This window comes from Daphnia pulex, chromosome 4 (genome assembly GCF_021134715.1).
Source record: "Daphnia pulex isolate KAP4 chromosome 4, ASM2113471v1".
Classification (NCBI taxonomy): domain Eukaryota; kingdom Metazoa; phylum Arthropoda; class Branchiopoda; order Diplostraca; family Daphniidae; genus Daphnia; species Daphnia pulex.
In genome coordinates, this window is record NC_060020.1 from 8,398,480 (window position 1) to 8,422,042 (window position 23,563).

The 23,563-nt window shown below is 38.1% G+C and overlaps 1 long non-coding RNA gene across 1 annotated transcript; it reads left to right on the plus strand.

Moving 5' to 3' along the window:
• The first annotated feature begins 9,628 nt into the window (after window positions 1-9,628).
• Window positions 9,629-10,841, plus strand: LOC124193240. The gene is made up of 3 exons (XR_006874123.1): window positions 9,629-9,903; window positions 10,089-10,325; window positions 10,399-10,841. It is a non-coding gene; the product is annotated as an uncharacterized LOC124193240 (long non-coding RNA).
• The last annotated feature ends 12,722 nt before the right edge of the window (window positions 10,842-23,563 follow it).

Sequence of the window (23,563 nt, forward strand, 5' to 3'; positions counted from 1 at the left end):
AAAATGGTTTTAATCTGGACATAATTCCGAAGATGCACCATTTGGTGCAATATTCTATAATTATTCGCCACATTGGGACACATAGATCATACTGGTGCATGCTTTATAAAGCCAAACATAGTTATTTCAAATAGCTACAGAAAAGATAACGTCCCCTTAACATTAACGTCCCTTTTACTCTATCACATAAAAACCAGCAGTGGCAATGCCAACAGTTTTTTATGTCAGGGAACGAATTTTTAAAATTCATGTGCTCAGTCCAGTCAAATTTCTAGCAGTCTAATCTTTCATCGATAAGATGTGCTGGGGATATAGTCACAATTCTCAATATTAGAAACTTGTTAATAAAGATTAATATATTTAAGTGGATAATGATCAACTTCATATGGCAGTTTCCTAGATTATTTAACCACTTTTAATGTTTATAGATGCCAAACTCCATAATTATCTACAAAAACGTCTACTAAGCCCATTCCGTTTAACCAAAGCTGATTTAGTGTTAATTCGGAAATAATAAACATGTTGAACAAAAAATATATATTTATCTTTAATGGAAATAAAATGTAAGGAAAACAATAAGGTCTTACGTCAAAAGCATTGTATTGAATGTATAAATTCATAGATTTTTTTTACTCTTATACTTTCATGTCAACTTTCAATAAAGAATACTTAGAGATTTGCTATGGAATAGACTGCAATAATAAATATTCAAACTGCTGAGATTTCTAAAGGTAACTGCCATTAGACAGTAGATGTACGTGTTGTGTCTGTATTGCGATCATCAGATATCAATACATAACAGTAAAAACATATTATAGATAGGGATTCCGATTATCTAAAAAAATTAAGACATCAGATTCACAGCATAACAGGTTTTAGCACAACAATTTGCAAAAGACCAGCGGTGAAAAACTACTTTAGAATGGGTGACTCATCTAAGATGGACTATGTTCTTACTTCGACAAATTCCTTTGTAGAAGAAATGAAATTTTATGGTGTAGATCATGAAAAAGTTTGGTTCTACTTGTACATCAGTGAAATTCAAACATAATCTATAAAGCAACCCGCGAAAACGACACCTGCTACCTTCGACACTGGCTACCCGGGGGGTCGACACTGGCTACCCCGACACTGGCTACCCCAAAACTGGCTACCCCACACTGGCTACCCATACGGCCGACACTGGCTACCCCGACACTGGCTATCCGACACTGGCTAGTGGCTACCCCCGATTTGCTACCCCTGGAACATGGTACTTACAGAATACTCCTCTGGCCTTATGTGTTTTGGCCGGCTGATTATTGACTGTAACAAACAGTCTAAGGCTTTTGGCATATGTCTGCCTTTTGTGATATATGCATCTTTCATACAATAGCCTATGTTTTAAATCAACCACTTAGAATTAAATTTGTCATTTGGAATATTTTGATCTTCAGTACATTTAAATCTATTATAGAGTGTTGACTGTGAACAAAAAAGTCTTGGATAATCGACTGCATATTCTCCAAAACTTTTTAATCGCAATCAATTATCCAAGACTTTTTATATTAACTAGAAATTGTTTTATGCTTGACTACTCCCATTTTCTATGACCATGAGTGCGATGCGTCTGCTTAATGGTAAATCATTAGTTATATGGGAGTAGTCAAGCATAAAACAATTTCTAGTTCGGCTATAGGCCCCAGTGGTGTGCAGTGGCGTAAGCTGCGCACGACTTTTGGCTATGGCGTGTACTTTTTAATTTCAATAATATGTACGTATATAGGCTTAGTACGTATGACGCGTCGTTTGTTAAAAATATGCTGCTTAACCCACAATGCACCTCAAAAGGGTCAATAAATATAAGTTTGATGTGCTAGTTAAAATGGCTTTATTTTCAATGGACAAGTAGCCTAAAAATTCAATTTCAGTTCTTGTCAATGTAACAACCTGTACGACCTGTACGACGAGAATTCTTTTCAGACCAAAGGCTGATTGCGAATAAGTTTAAAGGGTTACATCTGCTTGGCTTCTTAACAAATAAAAACTGGAAGAGTTTACGCAATGATTAACCTCAGTGGTTGACATTCATGATTCATCTAAGAAGTTGTTTTGGCTGTTTGTTGTTTTGGTTGTCTGTATTGGCTGAAAGTGTGTTTTCCCAATACAAAGTTGATTTTGGGAATCAGTGTGTTATTTTTTTTATTTTTTTTTGTGTCAGTTAATTGCTAAGTATCTTGGATAGTATGTGTAGCCATTTGTGTTTCCAGATCACATTTCTTGTATTTTTTTTAATATTTTCCCCTGTTGTTTACTTTTTTCAAGACCGAATCCACAGAGAATGGGCCCGAGGGAAGAAAGGGGAGAAGAGGAAAGTATGGGTCCCCTTTTTTCACACTATTTAAAAATGGCGGACATCAAAACAATTGACACGCGAAACCGCGATGTGAATTGCCTTTATACCTTTTTGATATCTTTTGGTCTTAAAAAAAAGAGAAGAAATTCTTTTATCTTGAACGTATTTTTTGAAAATTTTATGAGTTACAATTCCAGTGTTATTAAAGTTATAAACCGAAATAAAAAATGACCCAACATGCCCTTTCAACGGGGCTAGTTGCCTTTCCCTGTAACTCTAATGGGAGATCAGCCAATACGGGGATTGATTTGAAACCTCGATTTTGATAAAATAAATCATAATAACAACGATTTATTTTTCAAGTGTGGTTTATAAATAATTCCCTTGATTAGTTTGTAATATCCATCAGTAATTTGAGCTTATTCGAAAATTCAGTTATTCTCAGCAATAGTAATTTCCCATAAGCCACCTAGCCCTACGGTGAAAGGCAGAAATAGCCCCAACAAGGTCGTCTACACAAAATATATTTTAACTTTTTAGCACACTATAATTTATTTTTCTGTTTACGCCTTTACATAAAGTCGAAAGAGGATGAAATTCCCTATTTCTTTAGTATTTTTAAATATTGGTAACATTATTTGGATGTGGATGCGGGGGGGGGGTGATTGGGGATGTGGGGTGTCGTGGACTAGAGTGTCAACGCTTTAGAAAAAGGCAATGAGGCTCTGGTTTCGAACCCCAGCTGAACCCGTCATAAAACTGTAAGTAGTGCCCTTGAGGCAGCCTGCATAACACAGGATTCTTGATTGCTTTCAAGGATATGACGTTAAATATACTGTGGTGTGTTCAATCACATCTAAATTGGAAACTGAAGGGGTTTTGAGCATAAAATGGAAAGGCGCCATATAAATACGTGCATTACATTACATTACATTATTCCAAAAGAAATTACCTGAGAAAGCTTTTCGAAAAATTTTACATCAGAAAAGTCAAAAAGTGTTTTTATTGTTTATCTTCAGAACGACTAGTCATACATTCTTGAAATTTGCAATATAAGTGCACATGATAATGATGCATGGTTAAAAGCTCAAATTTTTAAATTAAATAAAGAGCTTAATTAAGTAGAAAAGAGCGACCTGCCACAAGGCCTTTTAGCTCCACTCTCCCCTAAGTCTATTACAGTGATATACCTGAAATCTTCGTTTTCCTCGACAAAGAACAAATCGACAATATTGGCGCAAATTGGGCAACTCTCATTTGATTACTTGTTGGCATCAATTAATTGAATCCACGTCACAACCACATCTTGCCTTAAGAAGCTGCCACGAAAAACCACTCCATATCGACCACTACCCCGTCGCTATTAAAATATCCTGTCGGCAGTAAACTGAATTTCTTGTCGTCGTATTCTTGCCATGCAACCCCTCGCTTCGCTCACGAGTTTCCTTATTATCTACAGTAGTACCATGGACTACTCAATATTAAGGACGGGACTCTTTGCTATGTCGCCGTGTTAAAGCTAGTCGGGTTGGGTTTGTTCAGGAGATAATTAATGGAAAACATCAATAAACACAGTTTTTATCGCTGATTCCAACTTTGTTTAAAAAACTTAGTAAAAAAAACTAAATAATAAGGTATTCTAATTTTACTTTCAGGAGTAGGGGTAAAAAGACAAAACACCGGTGCCATCTAGCAGCCAAGCGACCTAAGCTCTCAAGAATATATGCCACAAGGTAAAAGAGAGTTAGGCAGCTATGTCAAAGCAATAGAGATAAGAGAGTGGTGTCTCTTTCTCTAGGTATGCACGAATGGGCATCTGCTTGCAGACTTCCAAGAGCTTAGGAGGTTTGGTTCCTAGATGGCACCAGTGTTTTGTCTTTTTTTCAAATTTTTCGTAATGTAATTTGCAATATCTCTATAACCGTACATTTTAGGTATAGGGACATTAGGTAAAACAATAAATAATTGTAAATTTCGATTCCGATTCTCCCGGAAAAAATTTACATGGCCGACATAGGAAAGGCCGAAGAGTCCCGTCCTTAATATTGAGTAGTCCATGGTAGTACCTACCCAAAGTTTGGGAACGCGCGAGAAAACTCTATGGAAAAAGGTGATTTTTCGGCTTTCCCAAAAATCCAATTTTCGTCGGAACACGACGATTTTTTTTTGCCGTAGCCATAGTGGGTAAGAATCAGTTGATTTTTTTACAGATTTTTGCAATCAAGGGAAGTGTAATTTTTAAATCGTTTGGAAACGCTCCGTAAAGCTATATGCAAATTAAAGTACTTTAAGGGGGGATATCTACAGAACGGCTAGAGCTAGGAAGACGCGGAAAACTCTGAAATGAAGAAGTTCACTAGCTGAATAACATTCTATTCTATTCTATTCTATTCTATTCTATACATTATTATAGCGCATTTTCCATAGCGAAAAATCAAATGACGCTCTTCCGACTACACACAATTGGACATGAAATAATCAGAGATAAGCAGTGGCATACAAGTGGGTCTTCAGTAGACTCTTAAACACGGGAAAGTTAGGGGCAAGACGAATCGATGCAGGAAGATCATTCCACAGTCGAGGTGCAGCCTGAGAAAAAGCTCTCTGACCATAGTAAATTTTGATTTTTCTTCTCAAGTCGCGTGGAGAGTATCCTGCCCTGAGGAAAGAATAGAAGAGGGAAAACCGTCGAACCCCTTTGTTCTCTCCTTTTTCTCTGGCATTTTTTCTTTAAAAAATCGGCAAAAATCAGCGTTTCATTAAAAAAATTTGAAACTTTGTCCAAATGTAGACGACTATGTCGTCTACCGTTTGTGCAAGTTTCAAGTAATAATTGACATATTTGAATTTTTTAGAATTTTTTAAGTAACATACACTTTAGCATGGAACCATATGGCGAGCGCGCCGAACTTTATATCTAGCACGTAGGGGATAAACTTCAATTCACTAAAATCTGCAAATATCATGGTGAAAGGAAATTCTTTCCTCACCAAGATGATTTTTTTTAATTTGCTTTGCGATAAATCAAACGTGAGTTATCGCGTAAAAAAGGGAGACACTTTGGCCCGTAAGCCGCCGTGTTTCCAAACTTTGTGTAGGTACTGTATTTAATGTAGTCATTTTTCAATTTAAAATGGTTATTTATTTGTTGGCCCGTTCTAGTCCCTTTCTTCCCCCCCCCCGCCCCCCATTTCCACCCCGTGCGCCTTTTCCTCCGTTAAACAGAGAAAACGCGCTTATGACGGGGCGACATGCCTGGGTGGGCGACATGGCTTGGGTGGGAATGCCCGAATGGGGGGAAGAGAGGGACAAACACAGGCAAACAAATAAATTATGTTTTCAATTCACAATTGACTACATTAGTTATGACGCGAACGAAGTTTGTTTTCGCCGCCATATAAGATTTTACGTAAAAATATAAAACAATGCATATTAGTATTAGCTATATTTACATGGATATAAACATTGTTCTTTTCTTTATTAATTTGTAATTTTAGACCTATTATTTTAGGAAATATGGACACGAGGTTTTGAGCAAATTTTAGTGCAGTTGAGATGGGCAGGAAGATTCGAGGGCGGAGATAAGCTATTTTTTCATAAAATGCAAATCTCAATTACAAGATAATTCATTAATTTTTTTTACAGACACATAGAATCGATGTAGGGGAAAACGATTTCAATTTTTTTAAAAATTTTTTTTTAAATTGTAAGGCTTATAAAGCAATCGTCCCACCCTACCCACGCTAGTGTCCTAAGTTACCCCTCAAAATAGGCTCCTCCCACAAATTTTTGAAAACTTTAGCCGTCACCTACTTGGTTTACTTGGTTTACTAAAATAGTTTACTCTGAAATTAAATAAAAATATGGGGGGTACCTTTAAATGTGAAATACATAATAAAAATGTAAAAAATAAAATAAAATACGGTGATTAAATTGGGAGATATGCGGAAAAAAAGAATACGGTCCCGCGTTACTCCAGTCTCCCCTACCTTTCGTCAGATGCACTTTATGACATGTTGCTTCCGTCGTAAGTAAATACCTTTGCGAGAGAGCGGTTAACGGGTTATTTCAAAAAGTGTAGGTCGAAGTTTAAAAGCTGTTAAAAATGTATTAGATTATTTTCAGAGGGAAAAAGTACTTGTTCCGGGCAACAAAACTAGGTGCGCAGACGAAATTAAAATTTCAAAAAAGCAGCTCGATATTTGTATTTATTATCAAAAAGAAATAGGCGCCAAACTTTTGCCAGTTTTAACCGAAAAAATAAATCTCGCGGTCGATTCCCCTGTTTCTTTGTCGGAGGTAAGAAGATCTCTAGTTAGTTACGGCATGAATGGCCAAGTGGCTTGTAAAAAAACCGCTGCTTCGCAAATTGAAAATTCAGAAACGTTTGAAATTTGCAAAAGAACACGTCCATTGGACGACTCGGCAATGGGAAAAAGTATTGTTCACTGATGAAACGAAAGTAGAGATTTTTGGGACACACAGGCAGACCTTTGTTCGACGAGCACCAGGAGAACATTATAATAATGAGTGTCTCGTCCCCTTGGTCAAATTTGGTGGAGATCTGTTATGTGTTGGGGTGCCATTTCTTCAAAGGGGGGACTTCCGTTACACCGAATTGATGGCATTATGAAGAAGGAAATATACCACCAAATTCTTATTCGCAAAGTATATTTTAGTTTGCTTGAGATTTTTTTTATGAAATGGCTGAATTTAAATTTTTAGGCAGTTCCTGATGGTCTTAATTTGCTTGGGGAGGGGTTCATTTTTCAGGAGGACAATTATCCAAAGCATTCTTTCAATCTTTGCCGTTCATACTTAGACAGAAAAGAGAAATTGGGTATTGATTTTTTTTATTTATTCTTTGATTTTTATTCTAATTGCTATTGTATTAAAAAAAATGTGTTCTAAAAAGAATGATATGGCCTGCTCAAAGCCCGAATTTGAATCAAATCGAGCAAGTGTGGGATTTCGTGAAATCAAGATTAGAAGAATAAAATAAAGTAACCAAAAGGACAATATGGACTGAACTAGAAAAGGCATGGCGCCAAGTAACACCAGAGCTTGAAAATAAATATATCGGTAAGATGCAAGATAGTTGCAAGGCAGTTATTTTAGCAAATGGTGGCCACACCAGATATTGATTTTCGAATTATTTTCGTAAATTTGTTTGTAAACTCAAAAAATAAACCCAGAAACTAATTTTCCATTGATTAATTGTATTTTTTCAATTTAAATCCCACCTTTAAGTTCTTAGCGTTGTTGTACTCTGATAGCGCGCGCGCAAGTGCAAAGAGAAGTTACTATTCTCACCCCTCATTTTTGGAGGGAGTAAACTTCAAGGGATAGGAAAGGGTCTTAAAATTTTTTTTTTCAATTAAATAAACTCAAGATTCTATTTTAAAAAAGACGCCAAATCCTTTGGCATAAAGAAAAATGTTTTAACGCCATTCTAAGTATTTTTTTCGTTTTTAGAAAAAGCCAGTTTTAACACTGCGCTTATGGGGGGGGGGGGGGGAAGGGGACTTTATTAATTGGGAAACGTGTAGAGACGTGGGGGTACATCCTAAGAAAATGTCAAGTGTATATGATTTGTAGAGTCTTTCTTCTCATCGGGAAAAAAAGAAAAAAAAATCAATCTATCTATAGCCGTTAAATAGTTATTCAGTTTTTTTTGGGACACGTAGTGCCATAAGAAAGCACGCAAAACGAGAGGGGTGTTCTTAATGGCTTGGTGGATACTGTAGGCCTATCAGTAATAAACCAAAAATAAATTTTCCGGGAAAAATCTACCTCGTTTCGATCCTACCCATATGGTGGCACTATACTCTCAGAGTGGAAAAGGGTATCCTGGGCCATGTTTATTTTCTACTTTTTCTCTAATTTTTGTAAAGATTTGAAAATGAATATAGTATTTTAGAGAATATGATTATGAGTACAAAGCAATATGATAACGTCAGCGTAATTTAATGTGAAATTAAGATTTATTATTTTATTTTATGAGAATGCAAGCATCGGTTTGAGTCTAAATTTGTTCGCCCCTAGACTTTAAAATTTAATAAATACAATTTGCAAAAATTGAACTTAGGGTATATTTACTGAAAAATTCATTGGAAATTTTCAAGAAATGTTCGTTTGACCCGATATTTACCTGGGCAATTTTGTTTTGACAGTTTTCTGCTTGTTTCATTTCAATAATTTTTTGTGTCACATTAAAAAGGAAGGAGTCACGTTGAGAAGACGATACGACTGTCGGTCGTCATGGAAGCAAAAAATTTCCAGCGAAATGAAACAAGCAGACAACTGTCAAAACAAAATGTCAGGACAACCGACTTCAAAACAGAAGTCCCATGCCTATTTTCTTTCTCCCAACTGGCACCCCTGGTCATCGAGTACAATTCCCTCAATTTGGCCTTTTTCAGTGTGGGGGTTTCGGATGTGTCCGGTTACTTCTACAGTCCAACTACTTATGGAGCATTTTCTCTCTTTCTTCTCATTCTCCGTGGTCCGAGTTCACCACGAGTCTAGTTCCTTAAAGTTTCTCTCAGAAAATGATCTTCAAAGCTCCTTTTTCGGGATCTTCCCAACTACACCCAAACACCGAGTTTTAGTTACGCCCTCTAAAATTATAATTAATAGTATTTTTACTGAATTTTTGTGTAAAAAAGTCCACCCGACTGCCTTTAACACGGAAAGATTGGACTGAGTCCATTCCTTAATATAGAGTAGTCCATGATTTCATTTGGCATGGTGGATTAAACCTCCCCATTAGGTTACAGACAACCACTGATAGAAAACTGTATTTTGGCAGAAATAATTTGAACTTAAAATTCTTTGGTCCAAAGCCAAAAGCTAAGATTTAAAAAGATGCCCAATAAGGGTTGATTCTGTGGATACTGTAAATGACATATAAAAAATTAAATTATTTTGGCTTATTGGACATATTTTATCCCGGATATCGAGCTCACTCTTTGCATTTGTTACTCACTCTCTATTCGTAAATGGGGAGCTTACAGAATAATAAAGTAACAGAAAACATTTTACTACTGTACACGTAAAAAAACGCAGTATTTTACTGAACTATCATTTAAATATCATTCCATGAACATGGAATAGCCTCTTGATTGATGTCTCCCCGTTAAAAAAACAGAGTGCACATCATTTGGGTTTGTAGCACATTAAAGAAAATAGAATCCAGTCTAAGCATAACTCAGTATTCCTAAGAACAAATGGCTGGAACAAAGGGTTACGTGATAGAGTTTTATGCTTTAGTTAAATAAAATAGAAACGAGTAGGGGAGACCGGGGCTAGTTGGCCTAGGGGTAAGTCGCTCTTTTCCCTTTAATTTGGCGCCACTTGCAATCCACAATTTTTCAAAATAGCCAAATTGTTCAGTTTTATCAGTAGATGGTGTGTACAAAATTTTTTTCGTCTGCACTTAAACCGTGACGTTTTAAAGCCCAAAAACGTTTTTCGTCACCCGCCAGTAACTTTTTTTTTCCAAAGTGATTTCCTTTTCATCAATTAGGTATTGAGTGTACAAGCAAGAAATTTGCTTTTTCAGAAAGGTAATTCATTTAGCTAACTGGTAATCAAATAGTTTTTCCAATTTAGTGTTCATTTATATAAGTAATTTGAAAAGATGCTATGACACCTACCCATGGGGTAGGTAGGCCGTTTTTTTCGGGGGCAAGTTGGCCTGTTTTTTATAGTCCTGTGGCTCTGTCAAAATTTCCTTTCTTTTTCTTTTTAGATTACTAAAAACTGTGTTGAAGAGGAAAGACTTTATGTGTTACAATTGAAAGAGCCATTGAAATGGTTTTAAAAGAAGTAAGAAGAGTTAGCAATGTTTGAATCCCACTTTATATACCAAGAAGAAGTCTGTAAAGCTACATTGACAGAAAGAAGAAGGGAATTTCTTCAATTATTGGAACAGATATCTAGAAAAAGTGCCTGCAAACTTAAATGTGGTTTCTACAAGTTATACCAGGTAACAAAGAAACTAAATGCAGTCTTCAGTTTAATAAATTGAGCTAATGAGTCTACAAAAATTTTATCGGCAGGTTTTCATAGATGAAGAAAGGACTATACTAGTTCATTGCTTCCATCGATCAGGAGACATTTATGTTTTCCTTTCCTGTGTAAGAAAGCTTTCAATTTATGCCCCCAATGAATCTCTAATTACCACCAACCAAGATCGACAAAACTTTAGCTAGGCCAGACTTGTTGACTCAAGAGATTTTATCCAGAAGGTGGAGTGTCTCATTTAAACACCACAGAAGAATCGTGTTATGAATCAAAGAAGATTAATTCAGTGTATGTTTTTTAAAGTTGGTTTATGGGTTCGTGGGTTTTGTGAAAACATTTTGTGTGTGTGTGTAGCATGTCCCAAATGCTGTGTAAAAATGCAATGCCAACTTGCCCCAATTCATTGGGCAACTTACCCCGTAGTTGGGGCAAGTTGCCCATTTTAGGTGTCGCATTAAAACGTATTTTTTGGCAGAAATTTTTCCTTTTCTTCGAAATTTTTTGACGCTACTTTTTAGTTAAGATAATAAGGTTTCATTTAAGCTAAGACTTTTATCATTACAATGAAAATTACGACTCCCAGGAGCGGGTGTGTGAAAAAATGGCCTACTAGCCCCGGTCTCCCCTATCAAGACTACAGAGTTTATCTTGACATCCTATTATAGACCAAATTTCTCAATAGGGTCTGTTCATGAATAAGGGATCATGTAGAAATAAATATAATTTTAATCAGTTTTTCACGCTGATTCTCAAAAGTATTTTTCTACTCTTAAAATTTGAATTTCGACACGTAATATCTCTTCCAGGATGAGATAAGCTTCTCTCAGATTAAAACGGGCCCCCGCCATATTTTGTGGGAAGTCCTTAAAAGGTGGTTAACTTATTGGGATCATCCCGATATACAAAGCAGCTTAGAAATTTGCTTACATTCGTCATTTCGACTAGACTTCTTTAAAGCTTGTCTTTTGGAAAGAAGTTTTGCAGTCAGTTTAATTTTTTTACCTCTGAAAAATGGGGAGGACTGGTCTGTGGATCTTTTTTTTTAATTCTGCCGTCAAATGCTTTTCCACCATTACCCTTAGAGTATTTAGCGGAATTGCAACAGCCTGCTGCTTGGATTTAATGATGATCGAAACATCTCTTGAAAAGTCCATTTTTTCCGAGCAGATATGGGGAACTTTCACTGTAAAGACATTGCACTTTTGAGAGACATGCGAACGACAAGAGTTGAGGTGAGATGGTTTCTTTCATGTGGTAAGTACATAAAATAATTTTTTCACTTCCCTTAATTTAAATATTGATTTTTTTAGATTTAGACTGGCTTTATAGTAGTATATTGTTTAAGCATACTTTCACATTGTTTTTTTCATCTATATGCCAGACAGCTTCTTTATCGTCCAAAGATTCTGTATCGTCAGTGATAATCTCCCACGTCTTCGTCGTCAAGTCTAGAAGCCACTTTCATTAGAAGCCAGCACCAGTAAGCCACAATGGCATCTTGATACTTGTTTCTTTACTAATCATGACGTATAAGGTGTGGCTCCTTGGTACCCAGTCTCTAGTTTCTTGGATAACACTGTCTTGCTTCTTTGTCAAATTTGATCCAAAAAGCCACAGTAAGGCTTATGTAAAAAACAATGTTTGTTTTATAGAATGTAAGCCACACTGTGGATCTTTTACTTTTAAAAATAGTCAACAATAATAGAATAATGGTAAATACTATTCGGTTATAATAGTAAATCCTAGTCCATGTGCCAGGAAGCTGTTTTTGCACATTTTCTGCACTGTTTTCAGATACAAAATGCTCTTTTATGTTTCTAGAAATAAAAATTTTATGATAATATTTAGTAAGTTTTAGTTGATTTCACTTTTACAATAACAGGCAGTTATTAAAAATTGTCTTGTAAAAATAGTTACTTCAATAGCATTTGATTTCCAAATTTTTGCAGTGGCAAAAAGGTCGAGCTGATGAAGTACAAAAGGAGTACTATCGCTTGCAAAATAGCTTTGAGGAGGACTGAGGCTATCACAGGAAGCGCTGTGGAGCACTGTCTCAATGGATGATCTTTAATAAATACCAAATTCTTTTAAGAAAACTAATATTGAAGTTTATGTTTTATTTTTTTAATGAACGAAGGATTATTTGGATTATTTTTGTATACATAAATACGTCCGCAAAATGGTCCGTTGCACTTGCGCATGTAGATAGTACATGGATAAAAAGAGGACAGTGGATGATTTCAAAACACGTAAATTTGCACACTTAGTAGCTCAGCCCTGAATGGCAATCAATTATTATAATTGTTTCTTTGTCTTTGGTTGCATTAATTCCACGATTTCATTTGTTCTTTTACTCTTGCTAAAAAAATCTTGATAATATGCTTAAAATCTCTTTCTAAAAAAGAAAATATGTTAGTTGATCACATGACTATTAACATCTATATTATTAATAATTTATAATCACACTTCCCAGTAGTCTTGGTTGAGCCAAAAAATCGCGGAATCAACTTTTCAAATGTTTTGTTAACTTTAAACTCTATTGTAGTCTAAAGATCATTGCATTTGTTATATCTTTATTCCTGCTAGTTACCTTGAGAAGAAAATGTAAAATAATCCAACATAAATCAACATTATCAGTACCATATCCATTCCTTTCACATTCAGATTCTGAAATTTGTCCGGCTCAACTGTCATCAGCACTTGTTATTGCGGTGTTAACATTGCTGCTTGTTTATGAATGTTGCCTTTACTCATTTGAATACTGTTTGAAAACGTTGTGAATTATTGGATTTGGCACCTCTATTCTTTGTTGGCTTTATTCCATTGTTTTTTAAAGCTTGGAAATCTGCAAGCATAAAATATGTGTTGTGATATATAAAATGTGTGTTGAATTTTAAGTGTATGATTACAAAATTAAACTTACTTGGCGAGGAATCCTTTTCATTTAGATTTAGTCCTTTCGAGGATAGCAAAACGCACAATCGTTCAGCAAAATTTCAAACACTTGGGGCTTTCCTCATGTTGTGATTCACAAAAAGGGGCGAAATATTTTATACGCACCATTTTCTGATAGAAAAATCTTGTCGAATCGATAGAATAACATCTTATGAGCAAGAGATCCAATGAAAACGCACTTCTGAATAGTTTTTAGAAAAATATTGACGAAAACAAACACTGATTCCAGAAACGGCCATAAGCCACCATGTTAAATGAAAGTCTGAATCATGAGAGAGTGCTCCGCTCCGCCTCTTGTGGTAGTCTCAATCCCCCTCAAAGCTCTAACACTGGGCAAAATAGCGTGAGTTTACTCCTTCTGTCCTTCATGGTGCCGGTAAAAGCGTAAAAGGTATATAATTTTTGAAAACTTTTCAATAAGAGTATCAAAGGAATCCCTACGATAGTTGCTAGCTTCCTCGAAATGCATCATTAAGAAATTGTCAACTCCCTCGAATCTCAAAGAAAAAATTTGAGCTTACCTTCTTTAGGCCACCTTTATCCTTCGGAATCTTTAGATTGTCTGGGTATTCAGATTAATCTTTTGGAAGATTTTCATTTGTGAGTAATGTTGCTATGCCCTCCTTGCAATTTCCAATTCTTTTTGGTCTCAACTCTCAAATAAGCCTCCAAGAAATCATGCACAAAATGATCAAAATAGCTGCTTTACGCCCTAATTTTGTAAACTTCACTACCCATAGTTGACAATCCCTTCGCCAACCAATCTTTTAAATTCATTTCTTTGTTTTTCCCTTTAAAAAAAACAAAAAGTTATTCAGCATAAAATTTTTTGTTGGATACGGTTGTGGTTTGTAGTTACGAATTTGTAGTTAATTTGATCTGCTAAAGATGATTCGTCCATTAATTTTTGTATTGAGATACTCAAAGCTTCCAGGGTGGTTTTGGGGTTGAACGCAGAATCGTTGTTTTCAGTTGTCATCTCCGTTTTCATAAGTTTTCCGAGAAGTTTTCTAAAAACCTATTTGTGGAAAAAGAAAACAATTCTAAGAAATATGGAGATGATTTTAAGATGTTATGTAGACTACTTTACTGATATTATTTGTAAAATTATGCCACTTTTTTCCCATTTGAGAAGTTCTGAGCGTTTAACTTTAAACGAGCGTTCATGCCATTAAATACACTGTTTACTTTCAATACCATTTCTTCACTTCACGATCCCAAGTAGCTCTTTACCGTTATCAGCGTCTCTTCCGTTTAAATGCAAACCATCTTGTGTTCTCCCTTTGCATTATTCCTAACCTTGCTAACCCTACACACTTTCAGTGGGATCCATGTTGCATCACTTGGTAGGCTTTTATTCCAGCGCAACTAAATTTGGAGTTAATTCAATCCATGCTCGTCTGTGAACGGCTGTATGAATTCGAGGACTATGAAAACGGAAAATGTTTTGAAATTCATGCGAACGAAGAAAGCTATAAAATTTACTTGTCTTGAACGAACTTTTATCCTCTCATCACGCTGAAAATTATTTCGAAAATAGGCGAGTAAATGTGTTTCAATTATGTTCACATACTGCACTGTCGTCAAGTTTCCTTCTAATCGACTTAGCCTTGTCAAGCCAACAGGACACATGCCTCTCCAAACCGATACGGATGTTAGGTCACTTCTCTTGATATTCAAAATATTTCTTTTATAGAATCTGTCTTTCTTTAGCCGACGGACTTGAACACGACCGCGAGATAACGACGACCAACTATTCTCGTCAATAAAGATAACTTGCCTCTAAAAATCAACGTGGTGGATGATTGACACACCTTCGTGCAAATAATAGTTTTCCTGCAAACTTCAACCCAGCGACGATAAATGGTTTATCAATGAGAGCACATTACCTATCCAGGCTTCAAAGGTAATATTGGTGCTGTTATGAAAGACGCGTTCAAGCGCTATTAAAAGAAGAAAGGAAAAGGATTCAAAATGTGAAGGGAACGGAAGACAACAAAAAATCTTCCTCTTTGTCGGTTATATAAGGCCTTCCGAATTCCGCATGACGTTTAATTCTTCACGATATAGAGGTGGATCCAACGCTTTCCAGTTTCTGTGTTTACTCCAAATCTCCACTTTATTCTTATTTTTTAAGAGTTTGGAACAATTCATCTGGCTTTAATGGATTATTTTCATTGATTTGGCGGGCGGTCAGCTCAAATCAAACCCGATACAAACAACAGGGCAGTATACCATTATGGCTAACACAGATACGTTGCGTTAGGCGCTTTGGTCGGTATGAATTACGTACCTCCAGTATCTAGTTCATTCCAAATGTCCGAAAATATCAGACTTTACTCATATCTTTAAGGGAATCGTTTATTTGTTTCATATTCCTGAAATACCGATATCCGTTGTCACCAGAATTCAACTGTATTTTTCTGTAAACTTAATAAACTCCAATGTTTCAAATTAAGATGGGAATAGATGCGATTCATTTAACTTTCTGAGACCTGAAAATGGTTTTTTGAAATTTTGCTGGAGATGTTAAGATACTAAATATCGGAAAATATGACTACCTTTGTACTGAAACATAATAACATATTAAGAAGTAATTAAAAATTGTGAAAATGCGTATAGCACACGAATAAATTACTTGCTGATCTTTGCCCAAGTAACACACATTTTTGGGCCGATATCGGCCTGATCGTATTTTTGGTCGGGAATATGTGGTGCAACATAACCAACTTGCACCCTTGCACCCAAAAAGATGTGATTTAATCATGTTGGCATGTTGGTTGCCGAGATCGGGCCGATCTAAATTTAAAAACTATCCCATACTAAAAAACCTACAATATATTTTTATGACACACTAAGTATAGTATTGAAGTGCAGTCAGGAATTTCACCAAAAGAAAATTGTATTTTAAAACAAAAAGGTAAACGATTATCATGCACAATTCTATATAACATGAAGATTCCAACATACAACTGTTAAACATGGTTGACTGCTGGTCGGGCATTTCGGCAAAGCGCCTCTAAAATTAAAAAAATTTATGTTAATTTACTTTATGTAGTAAATCATAAATACATATATACTTTCCTTTTTTAATTGCCCATCCGTGTTTAAAGATTATAGAAAAATAAAAATACAATCAAACGTTTAAGTAATTCACCTTTAACTTTCGATTATGGAGTCATACAGCCGCTGAAATTGTTCATCATAAGCAATTCGATCAGCTAAAAAATTCAAGCACAGAAAGGCAAGTGTTCTTGGTCCCCTTGTCTCTTGGCCTTGTTGGATGAGTTTGTCTTTTATTTTGTTGGATAGCATGAAAACACTACAAATAGTAGCATTTTTTGCACAATTTTTATAGTGAACTTTGCTTGTTCCCGAATTCCAAGTTAGTTTTTGTGTAAAGCTCCAATTTCTTCAATTCCCTTGTAGATTTAATCTCTGCGGTTCCAATTAAAGGACTGACTTGCCTTAACGATGGAAAGAAAATGTATTGAAATCTTTAACTACTTTTGATTTTGTAGGAGTCAAAATGACAACTAAACTTACCAAAACAATAATTGTTCCACCGTTTTATGGAGTGATGGGTAATTCAATGGATCTTTTAGTTCTCGCAAACCTTTTGCCCAGTTCTCTTTGCAGATTTTGCAGTCCAGCCCCTTTTCAAGTAACATGTTGCATTAAAATGCTACTATTCTTTTGCAAAGAACGTAGCCATCTGGAATAGGAACAATCTCTTCATCTATTTTCGGCTTGACCCGTTCTGATAATCTTGCTGCTAATCTCTTTCTCCATTCTAAAAGAATTACTGGTAGAAAAAGAAAAAGAAATGGTAGAAAACATAGGTACGTTCTCTTCTTTCCGCTCTTCGCCTGTTCCACATAATCTACACTCTCTCTTCTTTGACACTATTATCGTATAATAAGACAAGGCCATCAATCAGGATGGGCAAAACACAGTAAAAAAGACTTTGCGCATTCTCGACACTTTTCGAGCAAATTTTGTTATCGTCATCTATTTTTCCACTTTGGGAAATACCTGGACGCTTTCACGAGTTTCGGATATCTATACAGACTATCTAATAGCAATTTTATAGTCCACCTCCTTCAGATGGCTTGTCAAATTCCCCCCCTCCGAGATGGCCCCCAGTTCTCCCCTAGTGTGATCACAAGAAGATCAGTCTGGACACACCTAACAAGGTAGTAACAAGCCGGTGCAACCCGTGATTAATAAACAAGTGTCACACAAGCCCCCCCCCCCCCGTCTGTCTCAAGTCATTACATGGCGCAGATACTGGCAGATCCTTTAACGAACTTATGTGCCCTGAAACTCTAGTGAAAAATACTTCATTTCAACACATCTCCGTCTACCCAACCCAACAAAGCCATCGCCACGCGATTAGTCCACCACCCCACCGCCACCAACATCGGATTTGTCACGTTAGCCTGTACAACTTTGCGAAAATTGGAGTCGATTTTCCAGTGCTCACGCACAGGGGGGTCGACCCCACACTCGCCAAGCACGAGAATTTCGCGAAAAAACAACCCACCCAGCTCGAAGTCCAACAAGTTGCAGACCGCGAAGCAGAAGGCCAAACGGAAGGAGAAGAAGAAAGCCAGATCAGAGCAGCTTAACAAAGACTTCGGGCCCGTCTTCCAATACCTTAGATGTCTGGCAAACCCTGCCGAGGCAACTACCACCGACCCAACAGCCATTACGCCAGCTCAAGTAGACACCAACCCACCAGCACCAGTCAGCGTCCCCAGCCTTACTCATAGGAGCGTGAAAGCAGCCCACCACCCGAACAACTCAGTCAACCTCGTCGAGCCACCAACTACCGCGTCCGTGGCCACAACCTCAACCGAAGAGGCTACCGGCCCGACACAACCAGCGACCGTCCCTGGCCTCCCCACAACCCGCTCCCCTCTCAAGTCAGTCGTCGTAGTAGTGGAGAACCCCACATACTACAGAGAGAGCACCAGCAGCCACCGACCACGACCGGTAACCCTCTATACACGCCACCACCACGAGTGTGTTCTCCACTGCTCACGCAGAGGGTGACACCACTCAGACAACGACACGTGTTCGCTCTCCACTGCTAACGCAGAGGGTGGCAACACTCACGCCCAGCCACACACAAAAACGCCGCCAACACGAGTGAAACTCTTACACAGGACAAAAAACACTCAAAATGGACGCAGCTCAACTCACTGCACTCCATGCCGCTTCAACCCGACTCGCCACAGCCCAAACGGCAGCGCTGAACGCCACCACCGACGCCGTCACAGCCAAAGCAGCAGCCACCACCGCAGCAGCAGCCAACCCAGCCGTCCAAGCAAACATCACCGCAGCCAACGCACACGCCACGCAAGCCTGAGTAGCCGCAATCATGGCTAACATCGAAGTCGAAGCAGCCACCGCTGCCGTAAACGCCCTGATGATAAAACCGGTAAAACCTTTCGAACCACACGGACAAGCCCCTCTTTTTGACATGGAGGAGAGAAAAGACTCATTCGACGTCTGGGAAACTCAATGGAAAATTTTTATCGACCTGTCCACCATCAAAGATCTGGTCCCGGGGCCACAACAGCCAAAATACATGGCGATCCTGCTATTGTCCTGCATGTCACCAAATACGCTGAAAACTGTAGTCAACGCCGGCATAGGAGCCACGGTAATGGAGGACGTCACTAAAATCATCGAATACCTGATAGAGCGATGCAACGCCGGGAAGAACAAACGCATTTGGCGCCAACAAATCAAGTCTTGCACGCAACGACAAAGGCTCTCAATCGACAACTGGCTATGCAAACTGCGCCACCTAGCCAGAAAATGTGAGTTCGAGACGTGCTGCAACCGTTGTGACGTGGAGCAGATACTGGACCACTTCCTTTTCGGCCAGCACGACAGAGAAGTGCAGCTAAAATTATTTGACATCGGACCGACCCTCACCATCGACCAGCCCCTTCTCTACAGCCCGCACATGTGGGACGTCAAAACTCCTAGCCGAGCAACTAACAACCGGAGCATCAGTACAAGGAATCAAGCCAAAGTCGATGTACCAGAAACAGAAGTCCGCCAAAGTCACAACAGCAGCAGCCACAGCAGCAAAAGCAGACGCATCAAACAAGCCAACCACTTGCGACAAATGTGGCACACGCTAGCTGCGCCAGCCACCTCCCATCACCACCAGCAGAGCCGCTCCGCACACACGAACCAGCAACACGGTCCTTCCAGTTTATCCATGCCAATATTGGAGAAGATGACGGCCGACATTTCCTTGTGATCGTCGACTAATTTTCTGGATGGCCAGACGTGACATTGTACGAGGACAATAACACGACAGCCAACCGTCTAGTCAACAGCTGCCAGCCGCTATTTGAAACCATTGGAGCGCCAAAAGGATTCTGGTTCGACATTCATACATTTAAAGCAGCCTTTTTCCAGGATTTCCTCACCAAATTCAACGTCTCCTGGCAATCGTCGTCACCCCACTACCCAAAATCCAACGGCCGAGCAGAAGCAGAAATAAAACAAATCAAGAAACTCGTCTGCGGCTCCAAAACCGATGGCAGAGTAGATCCAGACAAGCTGGCCCAAGCCCTGATGCTGTTTCGGAACGCCCCCGCTGCGGCGGTGGACCATCACCAGCCGAAAGCGTATTCACCCGACCGATTCGCGACGGTCTTCCGTCACACCACCGCTCCTTCACCAACGAATGGCAACGAGAGCCAGAGGAGCTGGAACGCCGTATGACTGCCAGCCGCGTGAAAAGCAGAGACTTCCATGACGCCACTGCCCACACTCTCGCAGCCCTTCGTCGAAAATCACGTCCTCATTCAAGACCCAGACACTTCCAGATGGTCCATTCCGGGCAAGGTAATCGAAGTTGGACCAAACAGGGACTACTTGGTTCGCACCGAAAACGGAAAAGGATTTCGTCGGAACCATCGCCATCTCCTTTGCCGAATCCCCGTCATGCCCGGAACACCCAGACCAGCGACGACATACACAGAAGCAGTGCGAGGCAAACAGGCCACACCAATTCAAAATCAAAACGTCACAGCAACTCCTCCAGAACCGCCAGCACAAGCACCAGCTGATGAATTAGCCCAACAACCACCAGCCCGTCGCACCCGCCAAAGACGAGCCAAGAACACACAGGCCACCCGCCAGCAACCCAAGCGGTCTTGCCGCAAAACGGATTGATGCCAACGATATCAACCCCGTGTAGAGAAAACAAACTCGAGAAAACCCCGATGAAGAAACTCCCTCCCCACCCGATTCAATATATGATCAAGTGTACGTGTGACAAAGTGTAAATGATATTACGCCCCGTATTCCATTTTTAATGCATGCAAACAAAAATGAAAACAAAGAAAGCGAAAAGGGCATGTTACATTCCCCCTCCGTCATATGGTCTGTCACATCCCCCCCCCTCCGAGATGGCCCCCAGTTCTCCCCTAGTGTGATCACAAGAAGATCAGTCTGGACACACCTAACAAGCTAGTAACAAGCCGGTGCAACCCGTGCTTAATACACAAATGTCACACAAGCCCCCCGTCTGTCTCAAGTCATTACAAGCAACGATCAATATGATACGTAACGGAAAAGAGATGAACATATTTTATTTGTAGATTTCTTCGAATTAAACTTAAATAGATTGTTCTTACAACGAGGTTAACGAATAAAAAAAAGGAAAGACTGAATCACCTGTCTTTGTATAATATTCAAATTTTTTATTCGTATTCCAATCGGTAAACACTTTAAAATTTATTGTCCTTGTTCTTTCATGTATTGACTAAGGGTGAAGAAAATATAATTAGGATAATTTCCTATTAGAGTAAACAATGTGTTCATTAACAAATGTCTATAATTTACCTTCTCTGTTTGTCATTGGTTGAGGTTTCGGTATTTTTGGGCAAGTTGTTTTTGCGTGCTCACGTTAAGGTAAATTTTTTTTATTTTCTTATCAATTTTAGGGATAATAGAGCCCCGCATAACCTTCTCAACATTTGGTTGCACGACGCCATCTTCGATCGGTATTTTCTCCAGCTTTTTTGCATGATTACTTTCTGCCAATTGTGTCGCTTTTTCGTACTGCTTTCTATTATTAAATAATTTCATCTTCACTGTGGGATCTGATTTCTCTTTTAAATAAATCTTTAGCTTCGTAAGTCTCCCGAATGTTTTTCCACTTGGTCTAAAACAGAACAATTCACCCAAGTTACTTATCCATTATCATAAAGCATACGAAAACGAAAAAATAAAAGAAAAACGAAAATGTCAATGTAAACACAATTAAAACAATAAAAAAAGTAAAGTTGTGGAAGCTTCCTTAACAATTTATAGTCGGATTTTTTAAAACTATTAAACTTTTCATTTTTTGAAAAACGTAAAAAACGTCAAAAAGTGAAAAGTCACTTGGACAAGGAGGATATGGTCCCCTGTCAGCAGGAATTATAAACTGGTGCGAAAGCATTAGCAATTAGCCATTAGCCCAGCCAACTTATTGAGCCCGTTGCTCAAATAGGGAAAACAAGTGAACAAAAAAAAGGAAGAACACGATAGAACAAAAAAACAAAATTCGCCAAAATAATTAGCCAGAAGCATATGTTTTATCCAAAAACTCACATTTTGAATTCCACAGTCAATCGTCTTTTTCCTCCATAGTAATCCATAGTAAATAGTCTTTCCATGTAATTATCTGCTTGTCCTAAAATTTGTCTCCATTCAGTTCGTGCTTGAAATAAAGAAAACAATTAATTAGTTTATGACCAAATATTACGCAGTGTGGCATTATTAATACTTTCTAATGGTTTATGTCGTTGCATTCTTGTGGGAATCACTTTGACGACTAAGACGTGTTACAACTTCCAACCATAACTGTCTATTTCTTGGAAAAATGGAAAGAGTAGCGCCGGTACGACACCTACCAAACGTGACATGACTCCTCTAATAACGACGGTTCAATGGTGCACGTCATTGCCGAAGCAATCGTTTTCGGTTATATTCTTTTAGAAGGACTTCATCCCTTTGGTTCAATCGGGGGTAGAGGATTCAAGCCAACGATAACAAAAACGACACGGTTAACCTGAATAGTAAGTTAGCGTAGCTTCAAAATTTTTACTGTTCATTTGTTATTTTCTTTACCCTAGAAGTCGACCTTCACCTCGTTCTGACTTATAACTTTGAAAATGTTAGCCGTTAGCCCACCACCCGGAGGATATAATGCCGTCATCGGAGGTCGTTGAAGAATTGAACATTTTCAGGGTAAAGAGATAAAATTGAAAACGGAATAGAAGTCCACTGCAACCCAAACAACGATGGAAATGCCTTCAACATCGTATGCCGATATTATAAAAAATACAACATGGTTGACATCATTCGACTCCTGAGAGGGAAAAAGGAGGCGAATTTAATGGTAATTTTCCCAATGGTTCACCGAAAGCGATAAAAAGTAGACACGATTGACCAACTCCTACATCATAAAGGAAGCATCAAAACAGCAAAAAATTGCATTAGCTGCAGATGAGATGCGAAGACACACACACACAAATTAATAATATCTCCGAAACGGCTGACAACTTTTATCTGTTTCAAAATGGATAATGGTAGTATAGATTTGCGAGATATTTCCGTATCTTATCAAACTGAAAACTTTTATCGACAGTAGAATAAATTAGCAAGTGCTGTTATGATATCTGGCTTCAAACACAACATCCAGCTGAGCGACATTAGACCTAGTTCTGGTAAGTTAATTCATTTTTTAGTATGCTAATGCTAACAAATGAATTTAAAAATCTGAATTTTTTGACAACTTTTAATATATTGTCATGTCATTTGTTATTAATTTTGTATTCTTAATTTGTATAAATTTTCCCTCCTTAAAAAAACATGGTAATCAAAAAGATTAATCAATTAAAAACAGTATTATTAACTACTCATCAACCAAACACATACGAAATATGACTCTTTTACGAGTCTTGACCACGTGTTTGTTCCAGTAATTCTTCAGTTTGTCTCGTTGCAGCCTCTTATTTAAAAAACGTGATGAAACGCCTGCATTAACGTTTTGCGTATTTTGTTTGTTTCAATTCTTTCACGAATGGAGCTAAATTACCCAACTGGACTGAGATTCTTGCTCCAGCCCTCATCATGGGAGTCGCCATCATGAGTCAACTTTTTATATGCGTATCTCAAAAAGAGTGATTTTGGATTTGTCCAGCACACCGACAAAGAGCACTT